The following is a 14,826-nucleotide window of genomic DNA, read 5'->3' on the forward strand; positions in this document are numbered from 1 at the left end:
TACTCACATGGAGAAGTCAGTTCTGGATACTCACGAAGTAATAGCCAAGGCTTCTAAGCCTTTATATATTTTTATATATTCTGGAAGTGTTGATATTCGTGCACAAGAATAGGGGTAACTTTGATATTATCATGATTATTATACGCGAGGAAGACATCAATTTAGAACTGAAAGATGTCGCTTAAGTAAAACACAAAGTGGTGCTTCCTATGTGGGTATGCAGCTTCTTGATAGAATCCCTCCGGCTATTCAGGACTTGCCCACATATAAGTTCAAGGAAAGAATTAGGAGTCTGCTGCTTCAATGTGCTTTTTATAGTATTGATGAATTTTTGAATTGTGACGGAAGAGCAGTTTGGTCCCGCTGTTAGCTATTTTTTTCACGTTTTATTATATTTGGATTATGAGCAAATATTTTATATTTTTCCTTTTATGGAATTCTTGACAATTGCAAACAAATATGAATTGTAAGGCATGATATTAGTAAATAAATGTAGGATCCAGTTATTGTTCCCTGTAAATAATTGAGATGGTCAACAGGATGCTTGGAGACCTATTAGTTTCTTAAAGTGTCGAGGGCATGACAGTTTCAATGAATTTACAGGGAACGAATTGTTTTTGTTCTTATAATGTAAAAGGGATGTGTAATTCTTCGAGGAGACGAAGATATGTCATGGAGTTGGAAAAGTTCGAAGACAACACGGTTGTACCAGATGTGTCACATCTGGGTATCAGGTTCTAGTCCTTCGAGAATATTCGATTTCCAGGAATCCGCGAAGATCTTTGTGGGCGGTACGGCAAAGCTCTTATTGGACTAGGGGATGGTACTTTCCCTAAGGGTGTGGTCAAGCTGGAAGGAGGGAAGGATATTCAGAGTAGACGGGGTAAGTTGCGGTCAGGGGACGAAGTAAGTTCGAGTCGAGAGTCAGTTCAAGTTAAGTCGAAGACGGGTAAAGTTGAAGTTCGGTCTAAGTCGAAGTAAGAGTAAGTTCAGTCGGTTGAAAGACGTAAGACGAAAAGACGGTTCGCGGACTAGATTAAGACTTAAAGAGTTAAAGACGAAGACGTGACATATCGAAAACGTTTTGAGTAATTAAAACTAGAGTTAAAGAAGAAATTCATTACCGTATGAACTGTATTTGTACTGTAATTGTGGCTTTGTAAATAGATGTAAATAATTAAAAGGAGTTTAATTAAAAAGAGTTTAATTATTACTTAAACCGAACAAAGTCACGGAGAAGGAGTGGAGAGGCCAGGTAATCGAATCATACCTCAAGACGATCGATTAATCAAGCCTACATAAATAAATAAATAAAGATGATGTCGGTTTCGTTAATAGTATCGACGGCCTCCCTGGATTTGTTTGAATAGGAAGGGGTTAAGAACAGAAGATCAATTTGGTCGCAGTTCTCGGAAGGCTAACAGATCCTCTACGACCCCGATTCAGTGAATAATAATATAATAATAATAAAACATCCATTGATTTCTCCTGAAATACGTTCGTTTTTTTAATATCAAAATGAAACCCCTTACTGGAAAATCCTTCAGCATGCAAAAATTGAATACAATTTTTCTGTCCAAAGATTTTCTAGAAGTTCTATTTTTATTGGATACAAAAAAAAATTGCTATACCGGATCTGAGCCTGCATCCTACTAAAGGTAGGATTACGTAAATGTATCAATCGATAATAAATTAGTAGGATCCCACCACTGGACTCTACCACTGGATCCAATTTTCAATAATGAAAATGAAGAAGAGAAAAGTTCTAAAAACTACATATTATTGAAAAAAATTAATCAAATGTTGCATTTTTACTATCATAGCAAAGAAGAATTGAATTGAAATTAAGTTGAATTCCAGTAGCATACATATTTTCACCGTATGATCTCTGAGGTTTTTTACCAAAGGCATTAGGACATTGTGGACGTTTTCATTTCGGCATTAAAAACAGATAATGAATGTAAGCCTCATTCCTGATCCGAAAAAATAAGCGATCCCTATTTACATCAACAGGTATTATGCTATGGATTCCATATCGACTTAGGGAACAGAAGTATCGAATGGATTAACGTTTCTCTCATTCTAAATCCTTCATTAAAGGTACTGTTCCGAGAAACTGTCCTCAGTGGGATATTTCGGTTCATGATTTTCTATGGAAAAGCACATTCATGGTTCGCTCCAGATATATTGGTTGTAGGTAGAAGCAGAATTCGCTTTTTTACAATTGATATCCAAAGCATGCTTTTGCGCTTCGTACAAAGTAACATGATGCCTTTTTCGAGGAATGGGACTTTGTCTCTTATGAGCGACTAAATAAGAATAACGCTCGTTTTCCCAATCATTAACTCTAAATCGAATATGCATAGCTCACATTATACAATGGCAACGAGTAAATGAGTAAATCTTTCATTTGAGTGATCAAATGAATTTTTGGAAATATGTAAACTGCTCGATTGTAGAAAAAATCTTGTGAGTAATTTGAGCGTTTACTCATTTTTGATTTCCTGCGTCACGCGGCAATCTCTTTTATTCGACAATATATCATTTTGCGCTTTCAATATACAAATAGAAAAATATTTACCTTCTGTCTACAAATACATTTCCAACTGACAAAATATCGAAAGAAAAATAAATTATCCAAAACAGTACAAATTGAGTAAACTATTGATGAATTGAATAACTGAAATAACATAAAGACAGAGGTGGAAGAGTTGTTGTACTTTTCAATACAATTCTTCCTCATCAGTATCTTATAGTTCAAAAGACTGAATTTCCAAACTCGCAACTTCTATATCCATCTCCATGACTTACATTTGAGGACACCGTAGACTAACTTAAAGGAAAATCATAATATCTTATATTAAGTCATAAATCTTCTCTATTACTCTTCTGTGAAATGGATATACAAATCAAAAATTACAATTGAAATGATAATTTTAGAGAACTCATTTTATCTTTTGTTCGATGTTGACTCAACTAATCTAATGATTTCTTGAGCTAATAAAAATCGAGAATATAACTTACATTCAAAGAATTGAAAATTAATGTCACATCTTTAAAATGGAGGCATATTTCTAAATCAATTACTCATAAAAGACTTCTGGTAACAACGATTTTCCAAATTTCAATCCAAATATTTGAAAATTATTAACCTGTTTTCTTTTCAAATTTGAATTATCTAGAAAATAAATCACAAATTTTATTATTTCACCAACGTATTCCACATACGTCAAGAAAAAATATAAATATAGCAATGTAAACAGATTTAAAAACTAGGAATTTGCGGTGAAAAATATTGTATTCAGTATTAAAGAGTAGATTAGGTCTAATGGACATCTCCAGGTTCTCGTTAAGGAGGTTGGGGGGCGATATAATCATAATTTATAGATCGCTACCTAGTCGCTTTGGTTGTGACCTCAGCCACCTATTTGTTCTCAACTCGAATAACCTCAGAGGACATACGTTCAAACTCTCACGTGAGAGATTCTTTAACACCACCAGGCAGTTCTTCATCTCCAACAGAGTGTTTGAGTTTTGGAACAGATTGCCGACCGAGATAGTTTGTGCGTCTAGTGTGAACAATTTCAAGAACAAATTTGAGTTGTGGGCCTCATAGAATGCTGTGTGATTGTGAAAGTGATTTTTTTTGGTGTCCTTTTTTCATTCAGTAGCCCGAATTTGGTTTTTTCCTTTCTTTTTATAATTTTTATTTTTATAATCTTTTTCTCTGTGGCAGCATTTATTATTTAAACTTACTTTAGAGTTTATAGGCAGAGCCTCAACTCTGTATCATGTTATAATAATAATACTATGCTCTCAATTCCACAATTGAGAATGTTTTTTTTTGTTGGCTTGATTTTTTTGTTGAACTGGTTCATATTTTCCGATATTATGCTAGAATATTTTATGGTTTTAGTGACGCTATCATTAAACATCAAGCTTGAAAGTGTTTTCATACATCTACATTCAAAATTTCAACTTCGTTGGTTTTTTTTTCATTAAAATGATTCTGTGCTACTTCATTCATGCGATTATCGTATCGCAGATCACAGACGTGATTTGTTATGATGTCATTGTTGTTGGTTTTTCTTATCCAGACGAGTTTGTTTGTTAGAAAATTGATATACGGAATATTCATGGCGAAGGTCATATAGAACCTCTCATCTGCCTAAAATAACTAACAATAATGACAAAATAATGAAACATATTCCATATATTCATATACATTCCATATATTCATATATGTGGCGTAATTAATGGATAATCCTGTACCGGCGAATAGGGGAGGTCATGGCCGACCAGAAAATGTAAAGTTATGTTCAGTAAAAATATCATAGTTTTCGAGATATCGGACAATTTCATTTTTTTTCTAAAAAGTGCAAACATGAGGATTATCATACTTTTTTTCTCTTAATTAAGCAAGATGGTAGGAATTTGGTAGGTTATTTCATAGTACAGCTATTTGAGAGTAAAATAAAAAACAATGCCCAAAGAAATAACAAGATTTGTGATCACAGCAATGAATTTAGTGAGTGAAGGTGCACTTTTTAGAAAAAAATGAAATTGTCCGATATCTCGAAAACTATGATATTTTTACTGAACATTTTCTGGTCGGCCATGACCTCCCCTATTCGCCAGTACAGGATTATCCATTAATTACGCCACACCCTGTATAGAGTTCTGTAATCTTCAGAGACTGATATTACATATACTTAAAATCTCTTGAGGAATATTCATACTAGTATTTTTGAAAATGCGACTCTCAGGCTGAGGTGGATCCGACTCAATTTGGGTTCAGAAATGGGTATGGCACTCGTGAGGCCCTTTTCTCGCTGAATGTCCTCAATCAGAGTTGTAGAGTAGAATGTGAATGCCTGCTTTATCGATTACCGTATGCGTTAGACTGCGTGAGACATGATAAACTTGTAGAAGTTCTTGATAAGACCGGTATTGACAACGAAGATATTAACATTTCATAGCTATATAGGCTTGTGACAGCAGTTGTTAGAATCCAGAATGATTATAAAGGGAGTTAGGCAGGGCTGCATCCAGTCTCCGCTGTTGTTCAATATTTACTTCGAAGCTATTTTAAGGGAAGCTCCATAGAAAAGTCCAGAAAGCATAAGAGTAAATAGTGTCCTAATAAACAACACAAGATACGCCGATGATACCATAGTTCTTGCAGATACTATATAATTGTTAGTTGGGGTGATGAACATGCCATCTTTATCAATGTAACAAAAAACGAAGCAACTTCTGCTGGCAAAAATAAGCATAATTTCTCAATTCAGATATTGGGGCACTAACATCAACTGCCAATGCGACCCTTAAATTGGAATCAGATCAAGGATTGAACATGAAGCAGTACTTCATGAGACCTGATATTGGACTAGATCTCCAAATGCGGATTGAAAGATGCTATTTATTTTCCATTCTTTTATAGGGCTGCAAACGATGTACCTATTATCGATACATCGAGCGAAAAGGAATTGCAGGCGTATGAGATGTACCTCTATAGACGCAAATTTCGTGGGTACAAAAAATGACCAATGAAGAAGTACTTGCCCTGATGCTCAAACCACATTGGCATCAAAGGAAGGAAGAGCAGATATATTGGGCATGTATTGAGAGGTGCCAAATATGAGCAGCTGCGGTTGATAATTGAGGGTAATATACAGGACAGAAAATAGGTTGTTATAAGAAAAAATTCTTGGCTGAAAGGTTTGAGAAGATGGTTCGGTTGTACTTCCACCAACGTTTTTATAGCAGCGAATTATAGAATTATGATTGCCAGTTAGATCGTCAACATTTGTTAGGAGATGGCTTGCTAAGAAGAAGAAGAGTCTTCATTGAACAGGCGCTCAAAAACATCTAATGTCATGTCATTGATTTCCAGGTAACCCTATTTTCACACATCAAATGACTGGGATAGTATCAAAGGCGTAGATCTTTTTTTTCTTGGAGGGGGGGGGTTAAAAAATGTGAGGTAAAGAATTTTGATTTAGAAGTTTAAATCAAATAACTCGAAATTTTTTTTTTCATTACCAATTCGGTTGTTCCTAAATTAGGGTTCCGGAGGAAAATGAGAGATTCCTAAGATGATTTCAAGAATAAAAAATCCCATGAATATGAGCTCGGAAACGCTTTGTTTCCGAGACACAGGGTGCTTCTAGTGTGTCGTATTTTTTAGTGATGCTTATATCAGTTTATCAAATCTTTATTAATCTTCGCTACAGAGTGGGTAAATAAGATTAGCATATCACATAGTGAAATCTTCAAATTGGAATATCTATTGCCAATTCAAATTAATGAATATCTTGTGAAGGAAAGGTTATATGAGAAAAAAACACCTGTTAACACCTGTATCTCAAAAATAAAGTGTTTGGGGACTCTTGTTATAGGACTTTCTTTCTTAAAATAGTCCGAGAAATCTGCCATTTTCATTTGAACCTCCAATTTAGGAACACCGTGTAGATAAATCAATTCAAAACAGTTTTGACAAATAAATTTGAATGAAACACAATAAATTGTATAACACATCCCAGACAATTTTTCTCGGTGAATTACTTAGTTCAGTTCCTTAATAACTATAATATTGAAATTTTGTTACGAGAATGATACGTGAAACCGAAAACATTGGGTAAGTGTATACCGTTGATGAATGCAAAATCACAGATGGCAAATAAGTGTCCGACACTTCGTACATAGACGTGTTCGTAGTTCAATAAAAGTAGATATTTATCTTGAAAGCGATAATAAATTCATGAACCGCAAAAGGGTTCGATTTTCTACATGTGTATTTCAGAGGAAAGTGAAATGAATATTGGTTGATTTTATGTGAAAATTTTCATTTTTCGTCTTCGCAAGAATTCTGCAATTTTATATTTTGGAAATCTTGGGGGAGGGGAGTAATTACCCCCAGTACACTCTCCATTTCTCCGCCCTTGGCTAGTATTCTATGTCCTAATCTCTTTAGATCTATCACTTTTGCTCAGCGCTTATTCCTGGTATTTATATAGCCAGACTCGGTAGAAAATACGTTCCATTAATGATGGGACAACGGTCATACACGTTGTATGATTCATGGAATCGATATGGCAGTGAGTTTTCTTAATTTATTAATGTTCAATTGCTAGTATCTCCATGTCGGGCAAAAGGAATCGATCCTCATTTTGTATTCAGAGTGCAAGCGTCCATTTCAATCGGATAATTTTCCGACCTTGTTGTCTTCGGTTGGAAAATTATGGAAAGTGCTTAAATGCGTTATGTAAAACGGTTACGGCAAGGTATAAATCAGCCTGCCTCTATCGGTCCTTTTCTGACGATGAGAGCAATAGAGAAGGCAAGAAAACGACGAAAATTGGAAGTTTTAGGAGTCTGAATTGAGTCTCAAATTGGATTTGAGCCTGATGAAGAATTCGGGATGGATTTCTGGCCATCGTTAAACACAATAACATTAGATAGACTTGCAAACGTTTGTGCATTTACAGGCTTCGTGAATATATTCGAAAATATAGGATATTTGAGGTATTCTTGAGAACAATAACTAAAACATCTACGTGATACGATATCGAATAAACGAGTACTCTCCTTCAATGACCGAGTGGGGATAGTCACAGTTGCGGCCTGCGTTATCGCTGAGGCTTGGATATTAGTCGTCCTCCAACAGTGGGATTGGTAACGATAATTTTATTTTATTGCATGCGTAAAAGAGTTCTGAGATTCTTTTCCGCCATACTACGGAAGTAAGAAATATAAAGGAAAACGAAAACAAATAATAAAGATTCAAATTATAAAATGGTACTTCGTTGGTCAATTAATTGGAGAGACAATTATTTCATTTATCGTTGCTTTTAATGATAGGCGATATTCCGCTATTTCTGAAATAATTACAAAAATTTAAAATTGTAGATGGATACAAACATGCAGCAATTGCAAGATTAATAAACCAACCTAAAATCATTAATGAAAATCATCTGAAAAAAGATGAAGATGTGTGTACTGCTGTCGAGAGCAATGCATCGAGTGAACAAATTGCTGAACAAATCGGTATGAGCAATAGAAGTGTTCGGAATATTTTGGAAAAGATTGGTTATCGATACTATAAGGTTGAAAAAAAAACAAGAAATATTTCATTAGGAAAAAGTAGAGCATATGGGATTCTGTGAAGCGACTAAAATATAATGAAAATTTTTCATTTCTAAGCAATATCTTATTCACTGATGAGTCATCGCTTTCCTCGAATAGAAAACATCAACAGTGATCTAGGAAGGCTTAGCATCCAACTATTTCTGTGCGTACCCAGTATCCCCAAAAACTCAATGTTCGGATAGGATCAGGGAATTAAATCATAGGGCCGTTTTTATCTAAGGAAACTTAAACGTTGCCGAATATTTGGAGCTTTACCAGAATAAAATTTTTACGACAATTCGACAGCTACGAATTAATTTCGATAATGTTTGGTTTCAACAGCATGGATGTACAAGTTAAAACGCAAGAATAGTCAAACAATATCTCAGGTCAATTTTTTCAGACCGTGTCATTTCTAAAAAAGAACGATCAAATGTTTGGTTTATGTGAAAGAAATTGATAAAGCAACGAATGCATTTTGGATCAAAATAATCCAACTTCGTGCCGAAACAGCAAATATGCCGAATCTGCATAGAGATATGAGATAATAACTTTATATTTTATATTTGGCTACTCTTTCGTTCATCAACATGGATTATTTGAATATTTAAATTAAATTTGTCGACCCTCGAGTTCGCAAAAATATATAATATTCAAACCGCAGCGTTAGTAGAGGCTGTAACTATGATCATCCCCACTTGGCCATTGAAATATAACACTAGTTCATTCGACATCGTATCGCGCAGATGTTTTTTTTGTTCCACAAGACCATGGGTATTCTCTGAAATTTCCAAATGTATTCCCGTAACCTGTAGATTAGCGACCCATCTGCGAAATATACGGTTGTTCAAAGAATTATTCAAACCTGAAATGTTCAGGATTATATTTGTGAATTGGTAGTTCATAACAATAAACCAATTTTTCAATTAATTTCAATTATTAACATTCAGAATTCGCATGACTTTCCTATTTGCTTTTGATACTTCTGTTACCGATGGAAAATAATTTTACACAATTCACATATTCCTTTGTAGTTTATACATTGTCAATGTATATGAACTTATGAACAGTCATATAGCTGCAAAATGTTCGAAATGCTAGGTAAGTTCTGAATTTGTTTCAGGAATGTAACGAACGGAAATCATTTATGCTTTTGAAAACCACTGTTGTGAGTGAATTCGATTAGCAATTGAAAAATTTCCAATAGATTTGCGGGAGTATATGAAATCGTTCCCTAATTATAAAACTTTACTAATAGCTTCTATATAGTATCTTTCTCCAGCGTTTAATATCCGGGATAATACTTCGTTCAAAGAGGAAAGTGCAAATTGAGTCCAAAGTGAATTTGAGCTATTGATTTCACTGAAGAAATTTAAGTAGGTATACTGAATGAACAAGACAAGATATTTAGTAGTATTTGTACCGAGTTGCTCCAGTAGAGAATTCTCAAAATGATTGGTATTGAATGTTGAATGAATAAAAACCGAATAGAGAATTTTGTTTGAAAGTAATTTATCTGAAGTGAAGAAAATAGCGTTCAATACAGTAAGGAATCAATTGTTATGCAGCAACACTCCACTCCATCAATCTGTGAAGCCAATATATTAACTTCAGACGGAGAATTTCGCAGGATTCAACTGAAAAAGTTTGAATTCGATGAAAAAACTGATAGAATGAAACCCAGTTGGATATTTCTTAATGATGATAGGTACCCAATATTTATTTTGTAAAACGGTATTTGAAATTTCGTATATTTCGTCAATATTTTACTATTTTGGGCAATATTTCTAAGGGGTGTAGATTTCAGAACTATTTTTATTGAAAACAGTACTTCCGATTAAAAGAAGAGAAGCGTATGTCTTTTCATTTGAAATTTTGGATTTTCGAATTGTTGCCTCAAAATTTGAATTATTGGGATAGATACTAGAAATTTGTTGTGAAATTTATCTTTGAAACAAACCAAATTACATGATGAATGAAATCTCCAGTGCCGTATCTTCGAAGGTCAAGAAACATTTTTCGAAAAAAACATATGAAAACTTCCCTCTAATGTTTTGAACGTATAAGGTGTTGAATTACGAACAACTTATTCTGGGACATCCTTTATATACAATACAAATTTCGATCTCATATAACACGATGCAATGTAACTTTTAAATTAAACTCCTCATTATTTTTTTCGATTCATTTTTCCTTTATTCTTTCTTTTCTCTTATTGATTAAAAAAATTAAGATAAGATGTTCATTATCAAACACTTTAATGAGTTCTGCTTAGAAATATTATAATGTTGTGTTATTATTCATTAATATATTGTTATCAATGACAGAGCAGTGAATGCAGCTCTTTTAATTATATACGTTATCGGATAACTTGGATCGGCATATTCAGATACACCGAGAGTCATTAGTCTTTCTGTTAGGATCTGAAATTAATTATTCCCTTTTGCATATCATATAACACGTTTGTTAGGATTCAGCAAACAGATTATACATTTATTATACACTCTACAAATATCAAATTATCCCTCAAAGGTATGAAATATCCAAAGGATGATTTTAGCATACAAATATCCAAAAGTATGCTCTCTTATTAATATTTTAAAACATGGGATGTTACGATTGAATGCTTAAAAAAATTATTCGCACCATTGGTGAATGCAATAATTTTGCAATAATAATATAAAATGAGCATTCCTACATCTTGGGTTCAATATTATAGCTTCTCGTGTGAACATTATGTCAAGAAATTATACAGAATTTATTGAGAGTGCTAAACAGATTTATGAAATTCTTCTTCTCATCGGACAGAGTATTTGACAATATTTATTCTATCAAGTTGTAATGATATTTTCTCTATAGATAAAATATCGTGAAGAGAATCTGGGTAAAATTTGCATTATGAATGAAAATGTTGTACAGGGTGATAAGTTCGACAAACTTCAGGGGCTGATTCAGTATGAAAATAGTATATTGTGCAACAACATGTTGCACACTATACTTTTCCTACAACTGCACAAATTTCAATAATTCAAGTACTGGACTTGATTCAAATCAAAATGGCCTTCGTTGACAGTATGTGCTAATTTATTGCGTTTCCATAGAAACGACTCAAACGCCCAATTTCATTGGTCTACCAAGCGAGGTGTGGGCAAAGTGCCGTGAGAAATAACATTTCTCACAGTATGAGCAATCATAGTTTTGAAATTGAGTAAGCTATAAAGAATACGCTACATTTTCATAGCAGTTGTAGGAAATAGTTATTTATAATACAAGTGCAGAATTCTTGTGATATTTTTTCACGAGTTCAAAATTCAAAAACGAGTCACTGAGTGGCTAGTTTTCGAATGAACGAGTGTTAGAATGAGCCTTCTTTAAGAGTATTATACATTGAGAGGGGTTTATACCATGTGGCATTCTCGTGATCTGCCAAAGTTCAACTTCTCTCTCCCCAGCGATTTTGAGATCTCACCACTTTTCAGGACGAGTGAAGCAATCTCAAATGCTTCTTTTCTAGGACATGCAAGAATTCAATACACTTACGTTTCAACGTCTTTATTTTTAATTTTAATTGAACCGCATTTTTAGCCTTTGACAAGAATTTTTGTAGGAAATTTCTATATGAAAATTCATAAAAAATAAACCTTTGTACGGAAAGTTACAAAATACCTATATTTATTATTCAAGAAGAAATTCAAATTATCCTTTTCTTTTCATTTCAAAATATTAATGAATAAGGACTTTCCAAAATGAATAATAGGGAAAACCTCATATAAATCGATGATCTCTAGCGTGAAATGAAGCGTACTAATTTTTGAACTGATCGCTGAAAGGGTATAGACCCCTCTTAATGCTGTAATACTAAGTCAATAAAATACAGTGAAAACAAAAGAGCGATTCAGTATTCTCCGTAAATTTTATTTTATCTCCATTAACGACTGAAATGTGATTTTATATTGAATATTAAATTATATGCATGATATAACTTTCCGAACAAACCTTTATTTTTTTTATTAATTTTCACATAAAAATATTATACAAAAACGCTGAGAATTCAGTTCTTTTAAAATTAAAAATAAAGACGTAAAAACGTATTTTGAATGTTTGCATGTACTAGAACAGGACGGCAAATCTGAGGAACGTTTGAAATTGCTTCACGCATCCTGAAAAGTAGTGGGATCTGAAAAACACGAGAATGCCACGTGGTATAAACCCCTCTTAAATATTGATGGATTCTTTATTTTATGTCAAATTTTTCTCGTTTGCAAAATATTTAAATTGACGGTTCAATTAGAAATAACATTGTTTTACCCATTTCATTATATTAACCTTGTACCAGAAGAAAAGTAGAATTTCAAGATACATTTCAATCTCAACTTTCATCTGATCTTGAATAGGTATGTTATTTTTTGAATTCTTGATTAAAGTAATTTTAGATTTATTTGCCTTCATAGACGAATATTGACATAGAAATAGTGGAGAAAGAGGTTTTGTTTTTTTGTGGTAAGTAGATCAAAAACTTCATAACTCATTCACATAGAACAGCTATATGGCTGAAATTTTTTGAAGCTGACTTTAAAAGTATCCTTTATGTATTCATAAAATTCAAGCGAATATTGGCGAGTAATTTATTACAAACAGAACAGTGAAAAATTATAATTCTAGAATCATGCGGAAATTTGCATAGAACTTAAATTTCATAACTAATTATCAAGTTTCCAATCGTTACCGAACACTGCTAACTCCAAAATCATGGAACTCATTTGGTCATTAACGAATCTAGAGCTTACTCTGAAAATTTCTAAGAAACAGTCCCTAGGTTATTTCCTTTGAGAGTTAGCCTGTTCACGGATAGATGGACATAATTTGATTTGATTATATATAATTCATCGATGGTCTAACTCCATCATTTGCGACCCTCTAGACATCTTAGAAATGAATATTTTATGTGAACTCGGGTTCGAACACCTCGAGAGGAGAGTTATGTTTTGATTTTCCTAACATTTTTGGAGATATTTGATGTGATTTTTGGTTCGGCCCTATCCGACGTGTGAACTGAAAATTTCCAAGATTATTCAAATTATCTTTGAAGTGAACTATTTTACAGATATATTATTTGAAGTCAATAGCAAGGCCTCCTAAATAATAAAATTTTCCCCGTTTCATTGAATTTTCATTAAATATTTCATTATACCCAATATTTTTTTAGAATACTATATTTTTTTCAAATTATAACTTATATTTCAGGCTTTATCCATGAATATGAATATTTTTATATTTTGTTAATATTCAATACAGGCTATTCTAAATTCCATTATTTTATCATGTAAAAAACATTTTTTTCGATACACAGTAGCTTTTTCAGAATCTTTGAAAATGTAAGAAATCTGAAGAAGCTACCGTTCAGCGAAACAATTGTTATTTACATAATAAAATAGTCAAAAGTAGAATAAATTGTATTTAATATCAATAAAATGGATTTCCACCAAATAACGACAAATTACATCAAATACTCTATACTTTGTAATATTACATACCATGTAATTGTGATGTAAAATACCAAAAAAAAATGAGATTTTATTTGATGAATTCGTAGAGGATAAAATTATGCCATTAGAAAATAAATTATTCAAAATACATTATGAGTCATTGTAAACATATCCCAGGCAATTTATAATAGGTAGTAATATAACGCATATATTCTGAAACATGTGCATGTTATCACATAATTTGCATATCGAAACATTGTTATTCCACTATTCACACAAAACTGGGAAATATCACCTGAAAAGCTCTGTGACGAATGCGTCCCGGGAGACTAGGATTATCTACATAAATGATGCTCTAGAGAGAAATTAAGTGGAAAATTTATCGAACTAAACGAATTTCCAAGTTTATTTCTAGACAAGCAGAAAAAACTGTAAAGAAGACTACCTTCTAATATCAAACAACAAATCAAATGAAGCAAATACCCCAGTTCAAGCAACCATAGAACCTAACGTTCTATGCGAGGAAGCCCAGAAACAAAACAAAGAACAAAGTCTATCTCTCTCTCTATAAACCCTTCCGGTAGGGGACTCATCTAAAACTCTTCCTTACTCTAGTTACCACAGGAAATTCATCAAAATATGGGATAAGTGTGGGTTGAATCGATACTTCTACCTTCTAAAGTCAAGCCGATCATAGAAAAGTGAAGAAGAGACTCATCTAAATTGTGAACTGACAACGGAATTATGCCTGAAAACAAACAACAGCTAAGAGACAACAGGCAAAGCCAACTAGATATGACAGAAATTCGAACCTACTAATCAAAAATCAAAATGAAAATGTACACAAACACAGATTTACCATAGAATACGTTATTATGAACTTAGAGGGATTCGTAAAACCTGTGTTTCTGGTCTGAGCGTCCTCGGCCGGCGGTCTTATCCACGTTCGAAGGACTAGTGGTCCCCGAAGAGCAACATTTTCACGTTCAATGTCCGATTTATGTCATGGTTTTCTGTTTATGGAATAGTCGGACACGTCACTGCACGGCGTCCCTTTCACGTCGGATATCGACGTTCGACTGTTTTCAAGGAATGCTCGAACGGATGGAGCCCCTTTGTGGATTCTGTGTGCGAGGATCTGCTCTATGGACGTCTGCGCACAACGGGGTGGTTTCTGGAACGGGGGACGCACAGCGTCCCCGCGTAGGTG

At 33.5% G+C, this 14,826-nt stretch overlaps 1 protein-coding gene across 11 annotated transcripts in view; it reads right to left on the reverse strand.

The window, feature by feature from the left end:
- LOC123676913 (potassium voltage-gated channel subfamily H member 6-like) overlaps positions 1–14,826 on the reverse strand; it is a 281,964-nt gene that overhangs the window by 58,667 nt on the left and 208,471 nt on the right. The window contains exon 1 of one of the 11 annotated variants that reach the window (XM_045613235.1): positions 14,476–14,681. The exons of the other annotated variants lie outside the window; for them this stretch is intronic. The gene's annotated coding sequence lies outside the window, so the exon portion shown is untranslated. Of the gene's footprint in view, positions 1–14,475; positions 14,682–14,826 lie in introns of those variants that run through there. 11 annotated transcript variants of the gene reach the window in all.

This window comes from Harmonia axyridis, chromosome 3, assembly GCF_914767665.1.
Source record: "Harmonia axyridis chromosome 3, icHarAxyr1.1, whole genome shotgun sequence".
Classification (NCBI taxonomy): domain Eukaryota; kingdom Metazoa; phylum Arthropoda; class Insecta; order Coleoptera; family Coccinellidae; genus Harmonia; species Harmonia axyridis.